Here is an 8,914-nt window from a genome sequence, read left to right as displayed (position 1 = left end):
AGTGGAGCCTGTGCCTGGTTTAGCCATGATCTTCCCACATAGGTAGTGGAAAGGGAGGTGCATCTGGTCATTTGATGACAAGATGGGAGGCAAGGTGCAAACAGATATCTTTGGTGCCTTTTGAATTAGGAGTGCCTGTTCTGCCATGCACAAGGCCTACGAAGAAGTCAGGTGCTTTTGCATCAGGACTGGAATACTGAAGAACAAGTTTTTTTGGCAATGTTGTGCACAGTGCTTTCTGCAAAGTGGTCATAGCACTCAACAGTGCTTGTGTCAGGGTGCTCTCTGCTCACTGGTGTTGAAGGCTATGACTGCTAACTAGGTAAAAATGCCTGAGGTAGAGGGAAATGTGATTTAACTATGAATGCCTTCTGCTCTTGGGTGTGTGGACATGTTAAGAACAGGTTCTCAGTTTGGCTGTGTGTCATATTTACTTGTGCCCCTAGGAAGATGAGTATAGAAGAGGCCTTCATGCTATCCCATGCCTCACCTGCTCATTCAAAGTGGCATTCAAACCACTAGCCCTTTCGGTCAAGCACAATCACTCTGCTTAAGTCTTCGCTGTACTTCATTGTGGTCTATTTAGATGCTGACCTCTACACCTTTCTAGCCATTCCACTTTGGCATGCGGCTTTGCTGCTTCACCAGCCCTCAGAATGCCTCCCAACCCTGAGTAGTCTGCAGGGGAAATGAAGCTGGCAACAAGGGAAAATTGGGAAGGCATTGACAGGAGGGTGCCCTGCTTTCTGCTTCGCTAGAAGCTGGCAGAAAAGAGTAGAGTGGGTGGGAAGGGAAGGAAGAAGCTTGATAAGGGCTGATTAAGCTGCTGCTGGGCAGGTGAAACTCAGTAAGAGCCAGGGTGGCAGAGGGCAGAGCCTCTGATGAGGCTTCCTCTCCCTTTCTCAGTGTCAAAAAAGTGTCTCAGTGACACAGTTGTTCTGTTCCCCTCCCCAAACATCTTTTTAAGCTCTTGAAGGGCTTAGTGATTTTTTCAGCTACTTTTTCAGCTCTTAAAAAGAGTTTCTCATGTGCCTGATACATAAGCTTTTGGGTGAGTCACTTGGATGCTAACTGTGCCTTTCCAACCTCAGGATAACCCATCAACATCTCAGGTAGCCTTAGGCCACGGTGGAAATATGAGTGGGAGAAACACCAGCAGAAAAGGGTGCCTGAAAGTAGCCAAACAACATGGAAACATTGTTTGCTGAGCCAGCCGGCATGGCCCCTACCTTGTGTGAAGCTGTGCAGGGAAGGGAGTGTGTGTGAGGGAATAACGTGCCCTAGAGCCTCAGAAGAGGGAAAAGAAATGAGGAAAATGTTGGAGAATGGGAGCGGGGAGGGGTAACAAAGCCATCCTTTGTGTCCTGGCATGGCCCGATGGATCTACCATTAACAAAATTTGACTATCAGTGGGCCTCTGGCTAGCAGGGCAGGCCCAATGCTTGTGGTGGGTGGGAGGTGGGTGGGGAGAGGCCCAGGCAGTCATGGCTCCACCTGGAGCTTGTTGTCACCCTCCTGATTTGGCTGCCTATTGGACATGGGTGCCTTACATTCAGTAAGGACTGGAGGGGGTCAGCAGAAGTCCTTGGTGACCTCCTCCTCTCCCTCCTCTGCAGCTGGCCGAACAGTGCCAGCATGGGAGTGTCATTTGATGCTCTGAAGGAAAGCAGTCCCTGGCTAGAGGTGCTGTTCCAAATACCACCCTACCAGAGCCCCTGCTCCCAACTCCCTGCCAGCCAGGGCCAACAACTGCTTCCTGGATGATCATGCCAGTGACTCCACCTCCTCAGGGCCTCCCTTCTTCATCAGGGGACCCTGCAGAAGAGAGGAAAGCAATTTCCCCCATTTGCAGAGGGAGGATACAAGACCAGGCTCTGTGGCCTCCAGCTATCCTCTCATGGCCTGTAGCTTCCTGAGGACAGCACTTTCTGCAGGGTTGTGGGAGTACTAGGACAGACCCATTGCTGCTCTGACTGCTGTCTGTGATCAGTGGGGAAGCCAAGATCTGAAGAGTCCGGCCCGCCAGGGCCTAGAGGGCTTTGTCTGTGCCGTGGCCAGCTTAGGCTGGCTCATCCCAGGAAGCTCTCTCTCCTATGGCATGGTGATTTCTGCAGTAGCAGAACAGTGAAAAGCACAATGCATTGGGTGTTGGAGGTGGGGAGCAGAGCTGGTGTTAGGCAGTGGGAGCACAAGTAGCCTTGTTGGGTTTCTGTTGAACGGAGGGGAGGAAGCTCCTGCTGCTTCAGGTGCCCCTGGCAGTGGTTGGTGAGGACCAGTACAGCAGGGGCATCCATTCAGTGTTTGTGCCAGGCTGAGGAGTGGTGCAGGCTTGTGTGCCACAGGGCACAACCTTTCCCTCATCCCCACCTTGAGTCACAAGATGGGATTTCTCCTCATGTCAGTTTTTCAGTGTTCCACCTCACACTGGGTAACATCATAGGCTGTTTTATGGCTGCACAGTGCCAAGAGTTTTGTTTGCTTCATTGCTATTTGCTTGGGCAGAGGGATAGCAAAAACTACCTACAATTTACTTTTACTTGTTCCTCTCCTCTGCAGAAATGCTGTGGGCTCGTGCTTCTGCTGAAAGTGATGGCATGACAACAAATGTGTCAGAGCATGGCAGTCTCGTCCCCACGTCCTCCCAAGTGACATGCAACCTGCAGCAAACATCTTAATTGTGTCTGGCTGGGAAAGTCTCAGGAACAGGACTCTCTCCTGCCCACTACACCTGCAGTGGCCGAGGGAGGGCCACCATGTGCCTTTTCGTGCATGTTGGCATGTGAAGGGAGACAGGGAGCAGGATTGTTGCCGTGAGTGACCACTACATTGGCTGCTATCTGCTTTTGATTTCCAGTATGCCCCCACAAGCTGTTGGTGGGTTCTGAAGTATTTATATGTGCAGCAGCCTTATCACGTCATCAGCCCATAACCCGCTATGTTTGGGTAGGGGAAGGGGATCCCCGCAGAGGCCTTGGCAGGCTATATTGTCATGGCATAACGTATGTGCAGATAATCAGATGCTGAGGCCCTGGTCACTGGTATGGGGCAGGGTCTGGGTATGTGTTTTCTGACTTAGATAGCTTCTTTATAGATTCCTCCCCCCCCAGTTCCGCAGACAACTTTTTTTTTTTTTTTTTTTTTTTTTTTTTTTTTTTTAAGACCTAATGGTCTCTAATGGTCTTGGTGGTAAAACCAGTGATGTATGTCACCTCCCTATAGCTCTGAGACCAGTGCTATAAGCCTCACACACCTCTTTTTTCCCAATGGGGAATAGATTGCCAACTGCTCTCCACTGAGTATGGAAGAAGCTCAGATGACTAGAGCAGATGCCTGACTTTCATTCTGATGAGTTAAGGGTGATGAATCTCACCATTATTTCCCTTAATTTCAGTATAGAGAGGACCAGCCTTTATGCACAACTTCTGCTTACTTGTACAAAAATACTGTGTAGAGTGGGCATGGTAGGACTGTTACTTTAAGCAATGAGAGGATGGATACAAGCTGAGATCCAAAAAGTCCCTGAAGTATTGATGGCATTGATATATTGCCAGTGACTTGTTGGTTACAAATGGATCTTGACTCCACATCATACGTGAGAACAAAGTACAAAAACATGAGTAAAGAGTAAAGATGCAGAAAGAGCTTTCTTGAAACAAGACTTTTCTCCCAGTTATAGATAGATAGAGGGGCATGGACAAATAGACCTGGTTCCACCTTTCGGGTCTCTGTAACTTTATGCAGGAGTGTTTAGCTGTGCTTTGGATTACTGATGGCTTTCTGCTCACACAGTGAGTATGAGCATTTAAACACCTGGCAAAGACTCTGCTTTTGTTACTGTTATATACCTGTGATCTGGCTGCTGCAGAGCAGAGCAGGGCAGTGGGACACAAGCCCCTCAGAGCGAGGGACACTGGTTTGTGTCCCAGCACTGCCCTCTCCTGGTGGTCCCCACCGGGCTGCAGCTGTTTCCCACTGCACCATGCAAAGGGCTGGGTGTGCTTCTCTGCTATTTGCCAGAGCAGACCATTTTCAAAAGTTACCCGCAATTTATTTTTACCATTTTCTCTGCTTCACTGGTGTTCTTAAATTCTCTACACAGGCATGAAACACCCGAGAAACAGGCAACTCAGAATAGGCATGTGTTTAGAATAAGTCAATAGACATACAGTTAGTAGGAGAAAGAAGCTAACAGCACTAGTGTCTTGAGTATTTTCTTTAATCTCTAATTCAGCTCAATTAAAAATCCCTAAAACCTGGGTTTTTGTTGTTGGCCAAAATTAGGGACTGCACACCTCTGGCTGACTGGCTGATTGTGCTTATGTATCTGCCATTTGCTTCTGTATTTCTAAGCTAAGTCAATTTAATTGACTCTTGACCTCACTAGTTTGCACATCCAAACTTGAAGCTAGCTAGAAAATCTGCTGCGTAACATTGCCTTCCCAAACAATACACGAATTCAGCCAGCTTGCTGAATTGGTACAGTTGGTGGCACAGTTCTATCGTACATAGAGCACTCTCTGTCCACCTCAGTCTGAAAGCTCTTTCAGCTGTAAAACTGTAAAGCCATATTCCTTAAAAATCAATTGCTGCAGTCACACTGTGGGGCTCCAATATCCCATATTCCTCCTTTGTATTCTTCACTTCTGGCAATCACAGAAAAGGGGATGTTTAAACAAAAATCACTGAGGAGGTGGAAACTAGGGGTTACAAGAGGGTTCTAAGTAAAACTGAGTAAAGGATCTTTTAAGACACCTGTGATGATCATGGTAGAAAACTAAAAATCTAGGGCTGTTTCAGGGACTTGCCTATTCTAGTTGATGAGACTACATCTTAATTCTGCTCCGTGGTGCAGATGTCTCACGTCAAAAAGCAGCTTCTGAAGTGCACTGAAAGAAGAGTATGTCAGTGGAGAAGAATGGCCCTTGTGTTTTTTGAAGAGATCCCATGCTCCCAAAAATGCAAGGATTATGAACCTCCTCCAACAAGCTTGCCTTGCTGACAGTGACAGCAATGACGTTCCAGAGCTGATTGTGACTTCTTCAGCATTAGAAGCAGATCTCCTTCTTAGGTCTCTGATGTGGGGAGCCAACTGCAGAAAAACAGCTGTCCCCTGAAAAGGTGGTCACAGTAGCTAGGTTTGTTTTTAGTCCACAGTAGCATCATGAGCTACAGAAAAGCCTTGTAGAGAACCTACAAGTAACAACCTGTATTGGATCCTCATGGCTAATATAGCCAATACAATGAATTAAGAAATAGCCTTGTGAGCTTGTCTCTTCCTGTGGCATGGTACCTTCACAGAGGCTTAGTTACCTGATCAGCTATTCAGTAACTTGCCAAATCTTTGAACCTTAGAGCTTGTTCCTGTTCCTAGCAATAAGCTGGCTGAGAGCTGATGCTAATGTTTAGCAGCTTATGCTGCAATGAACACAAAGTATTAGAAAGGTTACTGATCACATTGCTGGCTTTGTGCTTTGCTCCTAGGTGACCCATAACATCAAATATGTACAAAAATATCCTGTAATTGTTGCCTCACGTGACTTACCCCGTGAGCAAACACAATACATACCTTGGGATTTTAAGTGATCCTGGGGCAAAGAGACCTGAGTGTGCAAGCAAGGAGTGTTTACAAGACAATCTATTCAGATACCATTAGTACAAGTTACAATGGGGAGGTTTTTCTGTACAATGATTTTCAGATACAGAAATGAATCTACAGAATGAGAGTCCTGAGGAGACTAAATCTCTTCTTCCAAGAGTCAGCTTTATGATTTCACAGCACCACATCTTCTTCAAAAAATACTAGTCTCACATTGCTCAGTACCACTCCAAGGAGACATCCCTTTAGTTAATACATCCCATAGGGCAACAAGTTTGACATGTATTAAAGCCATATACAATACAGTTCTTCCTTGAGGTAATATACAGGCTAAATTCTTTCAAAATCAGAAGTGGCTTGCTTTGTATAAGCTATGTATTTCTACACAGCGGTCCAGACTCGGCCATCACATAAACTTGTGCAAGTGCTGCTGTACGTGGAGATACTTGCAGTTATACCAAAGGCTGAGTTTGAGTCAGTTATCCCCATACAATAGTGTCACTTAGTGAGAACGACATGACCCAGATTTCAGAATAAATGAATAGGCTGAAAATTCTTAGGCTGGTTGCCATAGTTACCTGAAAACTACTGTTAAAAACAAAAAGAAGAAAGGTATGAATGAAGAGATGGAGAAGGAAGAGGAAGAGAGAGCAATATCATAGCCAGGGTCTGGCCATGAGATCAGGAGAGAGGTGACGATCCTGAAGAGGCAGAACCTATGTGATAGCACTCAGAGTGAGTTATCTGGGAAGCCAGTATTTCTGCGTTCTGCAACCCAGTGCTCTATTCGCTGTTAGGTTGATTCTGTTGACACTGTTGATAAGTGGTACCACAATGATGAGATGCGGTGCACTGACAGCTATTCGATCAGCAAAAGCAGAAAGGGAGTGGTTGGAAACAGACAGACACACATACAGAATCACACGCAGACTTCACAGTTTGTCTTTATTAAATAAACTGCCTGTGCTTAGAACATGAGTCAACTTTTTCCCGCTTTGCAAAGGAAGTGAAGCATGCAGCAGAGTCTTGTTCAATCAGAATAAACTTCTCTTAGCTTCTGTGTAAAGTGACAGCAGAAATACTCTGGTTCTACTGCAGAACTGCAGCAACATTAAATTAGGTAGTTAGTATGGTCCTTCCCTGAAGGTGGATGGCATCGAAGTATCCTGTGAGACAAGGGCTGAAGACCCGAGAGAGTTGACTGTGTGCGTTAGTCTGTCATATATTACCATTTTATAATGTTGACAGCTTGTCATGATACCATGAAAAACCAAGTTGTATTCATACAGATTTTGTACTGGGCCCACCAATGAATACATCTCATTAGCAGGGGTTTTTATTATTATTCTACTCTCTCATCTTTTTATCTCCACTCTTAACTCCCTTTACTTTCTACACTGCTGTCCTCATTCCAGTGGCACCATTGTGCTTTGTATGGAGAACAAAACAACCCATAATGTTATAAACTAGATTTTCCTAGACTTTTTTTTTCCTCTCCAAAAGCTGGCAGGCTGTATAGACAGTAGTCTGCTTAAAGGTGGTTTTCTGCTGGTTTTAGAGTAGGGAGAATTCGATTAAACAGAAATAGAAGCAGAAGAGGAAAGGAGAATATATAGTACACTGCAGCATTAGCTGAAATGATTGTATTAGTACATGACTAAGCATGGAGTTTGAAAAGAATACACTATTGGTAGCTGTTTTGTTATTCTCTTTACAGAAATTTTGAAGGCAATTTCTTCTCCTCTTCTGACCCTAAGTTATGGTTATTGCTTTTTGGTGATTTATTACTCTACTACCAAATGACTTCCACACTTGAATCGTAAATCAGTAGGCTTCCAAATCAAAGCTACTTAATCTTGCAACAACAGAAGAGACTATTACCTATTTTAATACCATTGCAAGCTAAGCAGTCTCCAGCTCCCCTGGAATACGTGGATCAACTGATCTTTTCAAGCCGAGATTTGAGGGGGTGGGGGATGGGAGATGGAAGGAGGGAGAACTGAGCAGGCACTGTCTCCCACTTGAATTCCCAAGGGTGTCACATTCCCTAGCAGCACTTGCTCAGAAATGTGAGAAATTCTTTTCTGTCTGAAAACATGAAAGGAGGCAGCAGCAGCCACTGCAGCGAGCCCGTGTGCATCTCAGTCTTGCTGCAGTGGAGCAGAAGCAGCAGACATACATATGTTCTTAGTGACAGGATATATGTTACAGTTGAAGAGTTACTAGGATTAAAGCAAGCTATGAAATAAAAACCTAATAGCTATTCCAGAAAAACATAGAGAAACAAGCCCTATAATCTTATAAATTAAATGCAAACAGCACTAACTTTGAATTACTATTAACCAGTTTAGCTGGCATAGTCTCACTCTTTTACCTAATGCTACCTGAGTACCAATGGAAGCACCAAAAGGTGCTCAGACTTGATAACATATAAAACTCTCCAGAATCTCTAAAACATTTCTCTATTTTGGGTTACCACAGACAGCACTGTTCCCCAAATGGCCATACACCAATGTCTCAATATTTTGTACTAGATGAATAGGATGCAGATTAGCTATACAATTACTTACTGAATTATTTTCTTTTTTCTCCTCCTTAAGGCTCCTTTTTCAAGTACCTTTACATAAACAAACAAATAATAGGTAAATAGCTTGATAAAAAATTCTGTGAAGGGCGGAATGGCCCACATGGTGGCACTCTGCCTATATAAAGATTTTGTCTCTAAGCAGATTGACAGGCTATACAATGTCCATCTCAGCAGAGTTCCTTATCCCAGATGGTGCCCTGTCCCTTTACATCTCATGAAAGGTGCTTATCACCATACACAGGTTTCCTAAATAAAACCAGGCTATGAGCTATCACACTTCGAACCAATGGCAATGGTTAATGAATGTCATGAATGGTGCAGGCAGCAGAAGGCTGCTATTTCTTTGCCCAGAAGACTATCCCAGACTGTAAGTTAAGGGGAAAGAAAAAGAAAAAAGAAAAGCAGACGTCTCTCAAATATCTGGTACAACACAGAGGCATTCAGAGGACAATTTAATCAAGCTACTGGTCTGTGAGACCAATCTTACAATAGTAGCATTGTCATAGCCATGAGAGACCAAGAAAATAGTTGATCCAATTTGTGGGAATAGACAACTCACTAAAGGACCATCTCACAGCTTCCCAACACCTGAAGGGGCTGCACCTTGAAAAGCTTGTCTGCTTTTTGCCTGCTGCACCAACTGGTCAGACAGCATGATCTATTTTTCCCCCTATAGGCCTTAAAATCCGCATCAGCATTTCCACTGTTTGTTGATCAGCTCCTGCTGGACA

The sequence above is a fragment of the Rhea pennata genome, chromosome 3 (assembly GCF_028389875.1).
Source record: "Rhea pennata isolate bPtePen1 chromosome 3, bPtePen1.pri, whole genome shotgun sequence".
Classification (NCBI taxonomy): Eukaryota; Metazoa; Chordata; class Aves; order Rheiformes; family Rheidae; genus Rhea; species Rhea pennata.
The sequence above is the reverse complement of the archived record's forward strand: the minus strand, read 5'-3'. Positions refer to the sequence as shown.